Raw genomic sequence first — 16,098 nt, 5'->3', positions numbered from 1 at the left:
TCTCTGGCGATTATCTAAAGATAGTGGAGCTGTTTGCACTGGACACTGCCCTGTTGTGTTAAAAGGCCTGTAACCTTCCCAATTGTAATCCTGATTGCTTTTCTGTTGGTTGATGACATCAGGGTCCTGAATTTCTAAAGACTCCCTGGGTGTAATCTCAGTTGCTATCATGCCCCATCTATCTTTTGATTGACACTTTGGAGCTGGGCCCTGCCTCTCATTTCTCTGGGTCAGTCTACATTCAGAGGCCCAGTGAAAGCCTCGGTTACATTTTGGACATGGGGTTTTGAGTTTTATTCTCTCACCCTGTCTTCTCATTCTATCTCTTTATCTACAATGAGCTCTCAAATGTCCAACTTTTCCACACTGAAAGCATCTATGAGTTTCTCTGGAAATCCCTTGCCAGGAGGGACCCTGTCTTCCCATGTTGAGATTTTGGGAAGTCTGCATCATAGCCTGGCTATAAAAGGCATTTGTGCCCACTGTGGCACAGTGTCTTATGAGCTCCTCTAAAGGAGCATCCTTGAGCAGTCCTAGTATAATTCTTCAGCAAACCTCATTAGCATTTTCCTTAGCAAGTTGCCTTATCAAAATGTCTGTTACTGCATTTTCCCCATTTGTTCTTGTGATAGCTGTCTGCAAGCGTCCCACAAAGTCAGCAAAGGGTTCATTTGGCCCTTGTGTTATTTTTGTGAAGGCCTCACCCTTGTTGTCTTTATTGTGGAGAGAAGCCCACGCTTTGATAGCATTAGCAGCAATTTGCTCATATGCTGCTATGGAATAATTAATCTGTACTGCGACGTCTGCATAAGACGTTAGTAGGTCACAGGTGATTGCAGCATGAACTCCACTTTGACTATTTTGTTGGGCTTGTATCCTACAGAGCTCACTATATTCAGAAAGCCACAAGTAGTTTTGTCCAGGTTCTAGGCATACCCTTGCTATAGATTTCCAGTCATTAGGGGTCAAGATTTCAAAAGCCAAATTCTGTAATAACATCTTAACATAAGCTGATGTAGCCCCATAAAGAGTGTAATCCTTTTTCAGGTCTTTGAGGATTTCTATATCAAAAGGAGCATATTTTCTACTTTCTTGACCTGAAGAATTGACTTGACTGTTGAATTACAGGAAAAATGTGGTGTTGAAATTCCAATACATCTCTCCCTTCTGCTTTGATCTTAATTAGTCCCTTTTGCAATCTAGTCATAGGAGCAACTGGATGCTGGGGGGGAGGTGCTGGTGCTGGTGCTGGTGCTGTCACTTCCCTCCCCCTCCCCCCCCCCCATTACTCCTCCTCCCTCTACCCCAGAGGGTGGAGTTGATGGAGGGGAGTCAATTACCTGCTCCTTAGGTGGGGCTGAAGCTGCCTCAGATTCGCCACACCTTTGAGCCTCACTTAAGTCTCCATGCCCTGTGGGGATATGGTCATTAATCTGTTCTTTGTCTTCCTCCTTCATCTCAGGCTTCCCCATTTGGCTATTCCTAGAGTTTTTTCCTTTTCTTCTATAACTTATATGGTTTCTTAAGACCAACTGTATTATATTGTATAAATAGAATACCTCGATGGAAATTGAATGACTGTTTTCATTGTAATATGCAGAGAGCTGTTGCCCAATTAATGTCCAATTATCTGGAGAGATTTGCTCTTCCTCTAAGAACCAAGGGGAGGTGCGTTTTAATGTACCCAGAAGTCTAGCTGTCTGTTCCCAAGTTATAAGTAGCCCTTGATCTTCTATCAGCTTAAGCAGGCTTTCTATAGCACCACTCCTGGATAGAGTGGGGAGTGAGGGGGTTGGGGTGGGGGATAGAGAATCTTTAGCTAGGATCTGTCCCATTTCAGCCAAAAAAGGTTATGAGTTTAGCCTTTAAGAAAATAAGTTCCCTGTTTGTCTATAATACTCACCTAAGTTCCTGGTCACTGGAGACTTCTTCAGTGAAAGTAGGGTCCTTGGTTCCCACACTTGGGTGCCAAATGTGATGACCACGTATTTAAAATCAGCCGGAGTCAGGAATTCAGGTTAAGGGAAAAATCTTCAATCTTTATTCTCAGTAGAGGTGAAGAAGGATTGCTATAGCAATATGGGCAGCTGTGACAGGAAGCCAGCTAGCAGAGGGGGATTGGAGGTGAAGGGCGGTCACGATAGCAATGTGAGCAGCTATGACAAGACACCAGCCAGCAGTCTCTCTTTCTGCTTCCCTTCCCATTCCCCTGCCTCCACCCACCAAAATCGTCATTTCCTATACAACACATCAGGACTTGCACAAAGAGTGGGCGGGGGCCATTCTTTCTCCAAGCTTATATATTAATAGAGTATGGTCCAATTACTATTTAGCCTCACGTGCTTGGGACCTCAGTGCATCAACTCAAGCCTCAGCCTATTACATGAACTGATACTAAGGCTGCCTCCAGAAAACCTTCCCTGAGAAACCTACTCTCTCTCAGAGAGAACCATTATATTATATTTTAAAAGAAGAAAATCACCACAGCATATAATTGCATAAATAGCTTATAAATTTCCTTTCTTTCATTTTGAGTTGTAAGTTCTCCTTTTTCATGTTTGATAATGAAAATTTTTTATTTTTTATTCATTTAAAATAAAATTTACTAATGGCTTGATTATTTTATTATTGTTTTTTTCTGAAAGTAATTCCCAAATTTTAATATTTCAACACTTTTTATATTCTCAATTTATTTGTATCATCTCTGAATTTAAGAATTTCTCATTTTGATCGGAACAGAAATGAATGCAAGGGATAATGTTGTAAAAAATTATGCTGCATGAGTTCTATCAATAAAAAGTTATTAAAAAAAAAAGAATTTCTCATTTTGAGTTTATTTGAAGGTCTTTAGATTTATTAATTTTTTTTGGCATGCCCTATTCATTAATCTATTCTTTTTTCTGTTGATGAAAGTATTTAGGAATGCAAATTTTCTCCAAAGAATTGCTTTGACTGCATGCCAGAATTTTGATATAATGTCTCATTATTCTGGTTCATGTTGATGAAAAAATGTTATTTCTTTTTTTCCTTTTTTTTTTTTTTTTTTAAGCTGAGGTAATTGCGATTAAGTGACTTGCCTAGAGTCACACAGCTAGGAAGTGTTAAGTGTCTGAGACCATATTTGAACTCAGGTCCTTCTGACTTCAGGGTTGGTGCTCTAAAAAATGTTATTTCTATGTTATATATTTTTTTGACCCACAGTTCTTCAGAATTCAATAATTTAGCCTCCACTTAAATTTGGATCCTTTCTTCAAAGGTTCTTTATTTACTGTAATTTGAGGGAATAGTTGTAATAAGTTAAGGATATTTTTAATATTTCTGCTTTTTAAATTTTGGGATCATAAGAACATGATCAATTTTTCTAAAGGTGTTATATTTCTCTTTTCTTATTCAATAAAAATCGCCAGAAATATATCAAATCTAACTTTCTAAGTTTGAGTACATAATTATTTTTTGTTTCTCTTTTTTTTTTTTTTTTTTTACCAGATTTGTCTAGGTGTTAAAGAAACATATAAAGGTCCCTAAATACAGAAACGAATTGTTTTGACTACACTGAATAAGTTTCATTCTCTACAAGTAGATACCATCTCGATGGGATCAGGCATCTTTTGAAGTATCCAAGAAAGTATTGATAAGCTAAGGCCTGGTAAAAAAAAAAAGGTGAATAAGAAGGTAGGGTAATTTGAAACTATATGGATCATTTAAAGAACTATGGATATTTAGTCTGAGTAAAACAAGATTTAAGGATATATCATGATCATGGTTACAGGTATTTGAAAGCCTTTTATGAGGAAGGAGGATTAGTAAACATGTGCTGTTTGTTCTAGAGAAGGGCAAAACTGGGATTAAATAGGTGAAATTTTCGGATGAGCAGATTCTGTCTTAATTTAATTTCCAAACCATTTATAAAAGTGCAAATGAATGTCTTTAAAAGTAGTGAATTCCCCATCACTGCAGGTTGTGAATTCATGTTGCCTCTTGATCTAAGCTAAATAATGAACTCCTTTGGACTTCATTTATAAAATGAAGTCATTTAATTGGATGATGATCTCTAAGGTTCCTTCTAGCAAAAAAGAATAAAAAATCCATAATCTATTCAAGACAATCATGTCTTCATGATATTTGAGAGGACATTGTTACTTGGGTACAGATTGGACTAAATTGCTTGAAATATCGCTTTCAACTCTGAGATTCTAATGCTAAGGTATAAAATGGGGGAGGGGGAATATATATACATACATACATATATATAAACCTTTTTTACCTGTTTCCAGGCCTTTCCTTCTTGAGTTAGAAATCCCTATATCTTTTTCTTTCCTTTCAGTTATTTCAATTATATCAAAGGTTATCAGTAACTATATAAATAAAATTGATACAATATATCAAATAAAAATATAAGAACATTACCATAAAGGCTAATGGCATCAATGTCTGTGTACTTATACATAATTAAAATTAATTTCTATGTGGTGCATTAATATTTACAAAAGGCTGTGCAGATATTTTCCTTTAACTTTGCAGCAATCCTGGGAGTTAAATGCTCTGACTATTCCATTTTACAAATGAGAAAACTGTTAGACTACACGGGAGCTGTTGGAATACATGGGAGCTACCTGACAATGGCTGCTGAAGATTCAACCCAAAATGGATCTCCTCTTGTGAGAGGATGATATAAGGAGACTGAGAGGCAGTTGCAGTTCTCTGACCTCTTTGACTGAGAAGCCTTTGCATTGTCTGATCTCTCTCCTCTTCCCTCTGCCTTCAATTTATCTAATTCCAATTCTGCAATACCTGTGTCAACAAAGGCTGCCTTGCAATTCCTTCAGATGTTATGATCCACAACTGTGAAGGCTCTTGGAGAATTGATCTGTCCCTTAACAGGACACCAAGACAGAAATTAGATAACTTGCTCAGGATAACAAAACTAGGATATATCTAAGATTGGATTTGAACACAGTTCTTTCTGACTACTTGTTTAACCTTTCATTCATGCTACTATCTAGCTGCCTAACTACTATCATTTCATCATCTCATTTTGTTTCCCTTTCTATCTTAATAATTTATTATATATGATCTGGTTTGGTCTCTGCTCTAATTCTTCCTAAAATTCTTCTTCCTAAATTTTTAACCTAATTTTCTCAAAGAAACCTTTAGTAAAAGAGGAAAGGATTTAGTGTAGAACATAAATGTTAAACCCACAGACCAACACTCCAAAGCTAGGCTGAAACTTTTTTAAGTATTAAAAAAAGAAATAATGATAACTTTTAGTCTTAAGATTGTTGTCTCTAAGAGAAAGCCAGTATAATGTAATGGAAAGAGTCTTGGTCTCTGAATCAAAAGAATTAGGTTCAAATCCCAGTTATGTTCTTCCTTATCACCTGTATGATTTTAATAAATAACTTCACTTGATCAACTGTGATGGACTTTACTCTTTTCAACAATGAGGTGATCCAAAACAATTCCTATAGATGTGATGGAAAGTGTCAGTCATATCTGGTATGAGAACAATGAAGATTGAATGTGGATAAAAGCATAGTACTTGTACCTTTTTGATGTTGTTTGTTTGTTTTTTCTTTTTTGTGCTTTTTTCCCTTTTGATTTGACTTTTCTTGTATAACATGAAGAATATGGAAATATATTTATAAGAATCACACTTGTTTAGCCTATATTGGATTGCCTGCTGTCTAAGAACACAAGGTTTTGTAAAGATGAATTGTGAAAACTATCTTTGCATGTATTTAGAAAAATAAAATACTATTTAAAAAATAAAAAGAAATAACTTCATTTATGAGAATTTCAGTCTTGCTAGTAAAAATTTATTATTTCATATATGTGCATATTCCTTTTAATAATTTATTTTATAAATTCTCTGTGCCTCGTGATACAGTTTCATCAGTTCTTGTGATAGAAAGAATCATCATTTGGCAGTCATGGAAAGAAATCATTATCTGCCCCTCAACTTACTGGTAACAAACTCCTGTCCTAACTTGGCCAAACTTGTTCTTGGACAACAGTCCAATACCATTTGTACTTGAAGCCTTCTTTTAAAAGTGTTTTGTTTGTATTCTTTTCAAAAACATTTCTGTCACATTCTAATATTTTTTCCTGTACCACCTTCTCCACATACAATAAAACCTTGTCTTGCAATAAGTATAATTAAGTTAAACAAATTAATCTGTTGACAATGTCAACCTCATTTTGTATCTATAGGCCCCCACTTTTCTGCCTAGTGGAGTAAGGTATGCTTCATCCTCTGAAGACAGTTATGAAATCTTTGAAGTCTTTCTAGCATGGTAGAACATGTCAGAACTTGATTCACTTGAGTGTCATAGCCATTGAGAAACCCAGAATTATTTACACTGAAGAGGATTTTAATGAGGGTTATGATAATTACAATAAGAAGTTCATGAACATATAAAATAATTAACATTTCCTATGCCTTGTCCCAATAATAGGGTGCAACCATTTTGCTATAGGGTTTCTCTTTAAGGTTGGGGCTCAGAATTGATCATGATGATTTGGCCAAAGGTTAGAGTTGGAAACAAGTTAAGATCTCCCATCTCCTTTCTTGTGTCTCACTCATGTAGTAATTTTTTTTTTTTTGTAAATGGAGTATTTAATTTTCTTCATCTATAAAATGAAACATTGGATTAGATGACCTTGAGGTCCTATCTATCCTCAAATTTGTGTTCCTCTAGGTTCTGCCACAAATAAAATCCAAAAACAATTCAATTCTAACAAAGTTTAGAATCAAATTAAAAAAAACCTTACGATTTGTTTTTTTATCCTCTAACTTACTGAAACCTTGCAAATTTTGCTGCCAGAAAGAGTTCAGAAGACAAGACTCATCATATAGTGATACATAAATGCATATGCATGCTGGCACAAACAACTTACAAGCTCCTTCCCACTTATCCCCTTTCCACCTTTTGTGCGTCAGTGAGTTCAGCACATACCACTAAATATCATATTGCTGACACTAGCATTTCCTGTTCTGATGACTGTGAGGGAAGGATGGATGAATGATTGACAATCCATCTCACAATGGTGACACCTATGGTCTGGCTGTAGAAAATACAGTTTCTGTTTGCTGGAAGTCTCATATTTTTTCTCTTACTGAATAATCCCTTATCCCAAAACTTTATGCTCAGTTGTTTTGAGGTGCTAGGTGGTTGCTCTACTCAGATATTATTGCCAATGTATAATCTACTCCAATTCAGACAGCATCTATCAAGCATCTGTATAATGTACTATGTTGGGGATAAGTATATGAAGGCAAAAAATGAAGCAGTTATTCTTTCTGAAAAAATTATGTTTTGCTGGATAATTTATCTTGTAAATAGATGGTGATATGTGTGATAAATTGAGGAAGGAAACATCATTAACAATAACAGAGATAAGGAAAATCTTACTTTGAGAGGTGTTATATAAGTTGATTCTTAAATGAAGTTAGAGATTCTAAGAAGGAGATGAGGAAGAAGTGTGTTTCAAGTAAGGGATAATCTGTGCAAAGTCATAGAGATGGGAGATTGAGTGCCAAGTTGAAGGAATGGCAAATAGCATAGTAGTATCAAAATGCAGAGTGCTTGAAAGGAAGGTACATGAGATAAAGCTGGAAGGAGAAGTTTATCTTAATTTGTGAAAAGTTTTCAGTGCTAGCACTCTAGTTTACATATCACAATTTTTCTTTTGCCATGTATGAGAAGGATCACTATCCTGATACTGTCTTAGGAAGAAAAAAAGAAGGAATGAAGTAATAACTACTAACAAGGAACTTAAATTCTAGTGGGAAAGACAAATGCATGTGTAAATATATACAAGATAAATATAAAGATATATAACAGTACATGTAAATATATACATAGTAGTTTGGGAGTGAGGATATGAATTATAGTAGTTGGGGATATCAGTTGGGGAGAACAGAAAATGGTGCTTGAAAATAATTACAAAGGTAAAAGTTCAATTGCATTTTGCTTTATCAAATAGAACAATAGTTATTTAACTTTTCATACATCCATGAACACATATTCTTAATTTTTTTTATTCATGGATCCCTTTAGCATTCTGAAACCTATGGACCTTCTCAAAATGTTTTTAGATACATAAAATAAAAAAGCATACAATTACAAATGAAACCAAAGATTATTTAGAACGAAGATGTAACATCATTTAGGGGGTGAAGTAAGAGAACTAGCCTGAAGTCAGGAAAATCTGAGTTGAAATCTAGATTCAGACATAGTTGTGTAACTCTGGGACAAGCACTTGATTTTTGTTTGCTTCATTTTTCTCAATTGTAAAGTGAGAACAGTAATAGCATCTGTCTCACAAGGTTGCTATGAGTGAAGATCAAATAAGATTATTGTAAAGTGCCTGACACATAGGAGATGCTCAATTAATGCTTGTTTTCTTCCCTTGTCCTTTCCTTTCCATCCAAATTCAACCCCTCTGAAATCTTTGGTTTTAACCTGAGATCTAGGTTAAGAACTCCTTCTTTAAATAATGATTGCCCCTCCAAAAAAAAAAAAAAAACAAACATTCAATCCTTCTGCAACTATCTCATTGCATGATTCCCCATTTCAACTATTCAAAGATGAACTTGAGATACTTCCATTAACTGAAGTAATCAAACACTTCTTCCTTTAGTCTGATTATTACCCTAACTTCAGTCAAGGCAAGAAAGTGGGTGATCTGAAGGTAAGGGGAAAAGGATACTGCTTTCAAGTGTCAAGAGTCCCTTGATCTGGTTTGGTCTCTGCCCTAGTTCTCCCTAAAAGTGAGTTTTTCCTGAACTTTTAACCTAATTTCCACAAAGAGAGTATAGATCTTTGGCAAGAGAAGAAAAGGATTTTGTGTAGGGCAGAAATATTAAACACACAGACCAACACTCCAAAACCAAGGTGAAACAAATTAAAATATCATTGGAAAAAATGTAAGAAATAAAAAATACAATAAAACATAGATAATGTTAATATGTGGTTTTCTAAATCATCATGCAGCTACTGGGATCCTTATTTATGGCTTAATACCACTGATGTAGGGTATTGTTTCAGATTCCATATTACTATCTTGATATTATTTTGGAATATGTAGCTTAAGGAAATAGAGGAGCAGGAGAGAAGGGCTGTTGGTAGACTTTCAGAATCATTCTTTAGGATTAGCATTGATTGCCTGCTTTGTAAGCTGTCTTTCCTTACTGAGTGTAAGATCTCTAAGATCTCTCTCTCTCTCTCTCTCTTTCTCTGTCTGTTTGTCTCTCTCTCTCTCTCTCTCTCTCTCTGTCTGTCTCTTTCTCTCTGTTTCTTTTTCTCTCTTTCTCTCTCTTTTTTCTCTTCTCCTATATTGCTTTTCATATTTATTTTAAAAAAACTTACTGTCTTTTGTTTTGTTTTGTTTTCATCACAAACATTTTTGGAGTTACCTCTTAAAACTGCATTTTTATCTTTTCTTTGACTAACTAGGGGTGCAGGGCAAGTATGGGGATTTAGAGGCAGGAAGACTTATCTTCCTAAGTTCAAATCTGGTCCCAGACACACTTAATAGCTATGTGATTCTGGACAATCCACTTGCCTCAGTTTTCTCATCTGTAAAATGAGCTGGAGAAGGAAATAATAAACGGTTCTAGTATCTTTTGCCAAGAAAATCCCAAATGGGGTTATGAAGAGTCAGACATGACTGAGACAATTACCAACAACAATCACAACAGAATCTCTTCTTCAAACCAAAAGGTACATGCTTCCTTTTTTTTTTTTTTTTTTTTTTTTGCTTGTTTGGGGAGGAGGAGTGATATAACATTTTACATTTAGGTTGAATAGATGAGATATCCTGGAAAGAGTGATGGATTTTGAGTCAGAGGACCTCAGTTCAAATTATGATGCTGCTGTTTATCACCTATGTTACCTTGAACAATTCACTTAACCTCTAGGCCTCAGTTTCTTCATCTGTTAAAAAAAATACTAATAAGGTTGGATTAAATAGGCTTAAAATTTTCTTCCATCTCCAAGTCTAAGATCTGATGATGCACTGATACATTTAGAATGTGTTTTAGTATGTGGTATAGGATGCAAATCCAAAAGTAATTTTTTTTCTAAATTGTTTTCTAAAAAGTTTTCTATTTGTTCTTGTCAAAGAGGAAGTTCTCTAATAGTTTAACTTGATATGTTGAACACTTGACTATTGATTCTTATTCACCTACTTTTTTTTCTATTGATTTTCTATTTTTTAACCAATATCAATTTGATGATTATTACTCTGTAATATAATTTGAGGTCTGGAAATATAATTTCCTCTTTAATTCTATTCCTGCCACCTCAGTATTCTAGTATTTAATTTGAGATTCTAGATCTTTATTTTTTTCCAAAATGAATTTCATTATTTATTTTGTCTAGCAAATAACCTCTTATAAATATAAAATAACCTCTTGATAATCTGATCAGTTTAAGATTAACTGAAAATTAATTTGGGCAGTATTATTTGTTTGGTTAGTATCATTACATGTGTGCTACTCATGACCAATGAATATCCTTTTAATTATCTATAGCTTTCCTTATTTTTTAAAAGTATATCTTGTAATTTTGTTTATATAACCTTGAATATATCTTTGTAAATGGACTGATACAAATTTTATTCATTTTCCATTTATTTTATATAGGATTTCCATCATGTTCTACTGATGTTTTTATTATAAATATATAACAAGGGACTTTGGGAGCCAAGATGATGGAATGAGTAGCAAATCTCTGTAATTCTCCCATATTCATCTCTAAACAATCATAAAAGCACCCCCAAACAAATCTTGAAACAGCTAAAAGAGAAGGCCAAACAATCTTTGGATGCAAGAAATCTTGAAGATTGACAAGAAAGGTCTGCCTCACTTTGATAAAAGAGAAAAATAATTCAGGTCAGTAAGCATCCTAGAAACCCTACCTCAGCAAACCAGCTGGAGATCCTGCACCTCAGTGCAGTGGAACAGGTAAGTACCAATAGCAGGATTCCCCACTAGCACAAGCAGGAAACTGGATAGGTTCCAGCCCTGAGAATCAGGGGCTTTAATGTAACCTTGGACAAAACAACAGTCTCCAGCAGCCAGACTTCCATGTGATTCATTGTAGCCTCAGGGAAATACAAAAATACACCACTGCACTTAGCACACACCAGATACTACACGAGGACACCACTCAGCACAAGGTAAACTGCCAGTCAACTACAGCCTCCAACAGTGCCAGCCATTTCCATCCCACCCCTACAGCACAGCATCAGATACAAGGTCACTCATAGACCTCAAAGCAACATCAGGTCTATGATGACACTCCTGGCACAAAAAGTCTGACATGGTGCATTTTCTACCCCAGGAACACAGCTCTAAATGAAAAGAAAAGAACAGGGCCAAAAACAATGAGAAAGAACAACAGAAAAAGAATCTGATCATAGAAATTTATTATGGTAATAGGGAAAATCAAGACACTAACTCAAAAGAAGATAACTACAAAACATCTATGAGCAACCATACTCCCATATATGGGAAGGGGTCTCTAGCCCAGATAGAACTCACAGGAAACCTCAAAAAGAAGTTTAAAAATAATATAAGAAAAGTGGGAAATAAATGAGAATGAGATAAGAGAATTATGAAAAAAGAGTTAATAGCTTGGGGGAAAAAAATTGCTTAAAAAGTAAAACTGGTCAAATGGAAAAGGAGATACAAAAATCCACTGAAGAAAACAATGCCTTAAAGAGTACAATATGGAAAAGAAATTTCAAAGGTTAATTGAGGAAAACAACTCCTTAAAAGTTAAAATAACAGACCATTTCCAATAGTCTTATGATCAAAAGAGCCATCCAGACCCAGAGAGAGAACTATGGCTACTGAACGAAGTTCACAACAGAGCATTCTCACTCTTTTTCCTGTTGTTTACTTGCGTTTTATTTTCTTCATCATTTTCTTTTCTGGTTTGATTTGATTTTTCTTGTACAGCATGATAATTGTATAAATATATATATATATGCATACATATTGGATTTAACATATATTTCACCATATTTATCATTTATTGGACTACTTGCCATCTAGGAGTAGGGAGTGGGAGAAGGGGGGGAAACTGGAACAGGTTTTGCAAGGGCTAATGTTGCAGAATTATCTGTGCGTATGTTTTGAAAAATAAAAAGCTTTTTTTTTTTTTAAGTTAGAATTAAGCAAATAGAAGCTAATGGAAACATCAAAAATCAACCAAAGTCAAGAGAATGAAAAAATAGGAAAAATGTAAACTACTTCAAGAGAAAAGCAACTGACCTGGAAAATAAATTTAGGAGAACTAATATCAGAATCATTGGATTACCAGAAACACATAATCAAAAGGAGGGTTTGGATATCATCTTTTAAAAAGTTATCCAGGAAAACTGCCTTGATGTCCTGGAATCAGAGGGTTAAAATAGACATTGAAAGAATGCCATCAATCATTTCAGAAAAGAAATTCCAAAATAAAAACCCCAAGGAACATTATAGTCAAATTTCAGAACTATTAGGTCAAGGAAAAAAAATTATTACAAATGGCCAGAAAGAAGCAATTTGAATATCAGGCAGCCACAAATAGGATTACACAGGACTCGGCACCTACAATATTGAAGGATCAGCAGTCATGGAACATAGTATTCCAGAAGGCAAAGAAGCTAGAACTACAATTAAGAATCACATATCTGACAATATTAGTCATAATGCATTAAGGGGAAAATGGTCATTTAATGAAATAGAAGGATTTGAAACTTTCATAAGGAGAAGACAATTGAATCAAAAATTCGATTTTGATCTTTAATCCATGAGAAGCATAAACAAGTAACAAAACGGCAATGTGTATATGTGGGGAACATAAGAAATTCAATAGAGTTGAATTGTTTACATCCCTATATGAGAAGATGATACTTGTAATTCTTAAAAATTGTATCACTAATAGTACAGCAAGAAGATTTGGATATAAGGTGAATTTGAGGGAATGATTTAAAAAAAATTAAGGAATGAGAAAGAAATACACTAGGTACAGAAGGAAGGGAGAGGTAGAGTGAAGTAATTATTTCACATGAAGAAACATGAAAGACTATTACAGTGGAAGGGAAGATGAGTGAGTGGGCAATGAGTATCGCTTGAACCTTACTCTCACCATTGGATCAACATAAACAAGCAATTAAGTATATAAGTTTATCTTACCTGACAGGGCAATAGAATGGGAGGAAATTAAGTAAAGGAGAATGGATAGGGACTGACCGAAGGGAAGGCAGACTTAGGAATAGACAGAATCTAAACACTGGGAAGAAGGAAAGTAGGAAGTGAGAGAACAAAAAAAAAGAGGGAAAATAGAATAGAGAGAAATACACTGTGAATGTGAATGGGATGAACTCTCCCATAAAACTGAAGTGTATAGCAGAATAGATCAAAAATCAGAATCCTACATTTATAAGAAACACATGAAGCAGAGTAAAGTTAAGAGGCTGGAGCACAATCTATTATACTTCAGCTGAGGAAAAAATAATATCATGGGTATTAATTCTTATCTCAAACAAAGTAAAAGTAAAAATAGACATAATTAAACAAGATAAGGAAGAAAACTACATCTTGCTAAAAGATACCATAATTGATGAAGTAGTATCAATAAAACATATTTACTAACTGGTATAACATACAAATTCTTTTTTTTTTTTTTAAATTAACTAAAGCTTTTTATTTTCAAAGCATATGCTTGGGTAATTTTTTCAGTATTGACCCTTGCAAAACCTTTTGTTTGCAAATTTTCCCCTCCTTCTTCCCACCCCCTCCCCTAGCTGGCAGGTAGTCCAATACATGTTAAATATGTTGAAATACATGTTAAATCCAATATATGGATACATATTTATACAATTATCTTGTTGCACAAGAAAAATCAGATCAAGAAGGAAGAAAAAACTGAGAAAGAAAATAAAATGCAAGCAAATAACATCAGAGAAAGTGAGAATGCTATGTTGTGTTCCGCACTCTGTTCCCATGGTTCTTTCTCTAGATATAGATGGCTCTCTTCATCACTGAACAAGTGGAACTGGTTTGAATCAAATCAATGTTGAAGAGAGCCATATCCATCAAACTGATCTTCGTGTAGTCTTGTTGTTGCTATGTATAATGATCTCCTTGTTCTGCTCATTTCATTTAGCATCAGTTCATGTAAGTCTCTCCAGACTTCTCTTGAAATCATCCTGCTGTTCATTTCTTACAGATCAATAGTATTCCATAGCATTCATATAACATAATTTATTCAGCATTTTCCAATTGATGGGCATCCACTCTTTTTTTTTTTTTTTTTTTTTTTTTTTGCACATGTGGCTCCCTTTCCCTCCTTTAAGATCTCTTTGGGATATAATCCCAGTAGAAACACTACTGGATCAAAGTTTTTTAACTTTTCTGAGTATAGTTCCAAACTGCTCTCCAGAATGGTTGGATCCATTCACTGTTGGTGGAACTGTAACACAGTTCTACCAACAATGTATCAGTGTTCCAGTTTTCCCACATCCCCACCAACATTTGCCATTATCTTTTCCTGTCATTTTAGCTAATCTGACATGTGTGTAGTTGGAGAGAGCCAGAATTCTGGAGAAGTATACTTGAAACAAGGTATTAACTTAGAGGAATTGATGAGACAATGATTATCTAGTTTACATATATACTTAGTACTTAGCATGGTGATGTAATAATGGTTCTCTAAGTTCACACATGATCAGTATGCTGTAATGTTATAACTACAATAAGGTATATAAGAGCCAATAAGGACTGGAAGAGAGATATTCCATCTCCCACCATCCTGATGGCTCTTCTGCCTTCTGCACTCCTCCACTAAGAAGACCAAGGCCCATCTGAAGGTCCCACAGAAGCTAGCTCAGCCCTAGGTGAAGGAGACAGACTGTGAAGGAGATAATTAAGACTTTAGACTTTATTCCTGACTATTCTTGTGGTGACTATTCTGCTGAAACAAGGCTGGTCCCAAGACCTTCAGAAAGCTAGCCCAAACATTACATTTTGGCATCCAAACATGGACGTAAGGATTTACACTCAGCAGTTGGACTGATACAATCATGAGTTCAGTGAAGAAGTCCCTCTGACCCAGAAATAGTGTGAGTACAAAAATAGACAAAAATGCAAGCAAACAATTGGAGAAAGGGTGGAAATTCTATGTTCCACTTCCCATAGTTCTTTCTCTGGGTGTAGCTGATTCTCTTCTCTACTGAACAGTTGGAACTGGTTTGAATCATCTCATTGTTGAAGAGAGCCTCATCTATCAGAGTTGATCATCATATAATCTTGTTGTTGCCATGTATAATGATCTTCTGGTTCTGCTCATTTCACTTAGTAGGGAGGAACATTTTTCATCAAGAAGTCAGAAAAATAAAGACTAGAATTATAGAAGAATTTACTGATGTAATATCCAGTGCTTAGCACAATGCCTGGCATATCATAAGCACTTAATAATTATTTTGAGCACCACCTTTGGAATCATTAGACCCGAGTTCAAACGCCAGTTTTGCTACTTAGAACCTGTGTGACCTTGGGCAAGTAATTTTCCCTCTTCTGTTTTCAGTTTCCTCAACGATAAAACGAGTACGGGTCAACTAGTGATACCTACAGCATTAAACTGAGATGAAGAATTAAGATGGTGGCTGTCTCGGAATATTTGAGGCCTAGACTTGATCTGCTTGGCCTCGGGAGTGGCATGGGGGTGGAGATGGCAAACAGATCCAGGATCAATGGGTTTAGGTTGCAGAAATATTTTTAGGCTAGATTTCTTTCATATATGGAGGAAAAACTTCCTTTTGAGCAGAGGACTTCGTAGAAAGTGGAATTGGGCTGCTTCAGGAGCAGATTTATTTTCTCTCTCCTCAAAAGCTAAATAATCCTTGTTTGGGATGTTGTAATAGGGATTTTAATTCAAGTACGAGCCGAGCTAGAGTCTCCTTGGTCCCCTTCCCACACCGAGATTCCATAAAGTGAGAGGACACTCAACAACTGGCAGAGAAAGCAGTAGCAATTTCCCCTCTGCCCAGCGTGGGGGTGTTGGGAAAGGAGAGCGAATTCCTGAATGTGAAATGGAAGCA

This window comes from Antechinus flavipes, chromosome 1, assembly GCF_016432865.1.
Source record: "Antechinus flavipes isolate AdamAnt ecotype Samford, QLD, Australia chromosome 1, AdamAnt_v2, whole genome shotgun sequence".
NCBI classification, from domain to species: Eukaryota; Metazoa; Chordata; class Mammalia; order Dasyuromorphia; family Dasyuridae; genus Antechinus; species Antechinus flavipes.
Note: the sequence above shows the minus strand (reverse complement) of the source record.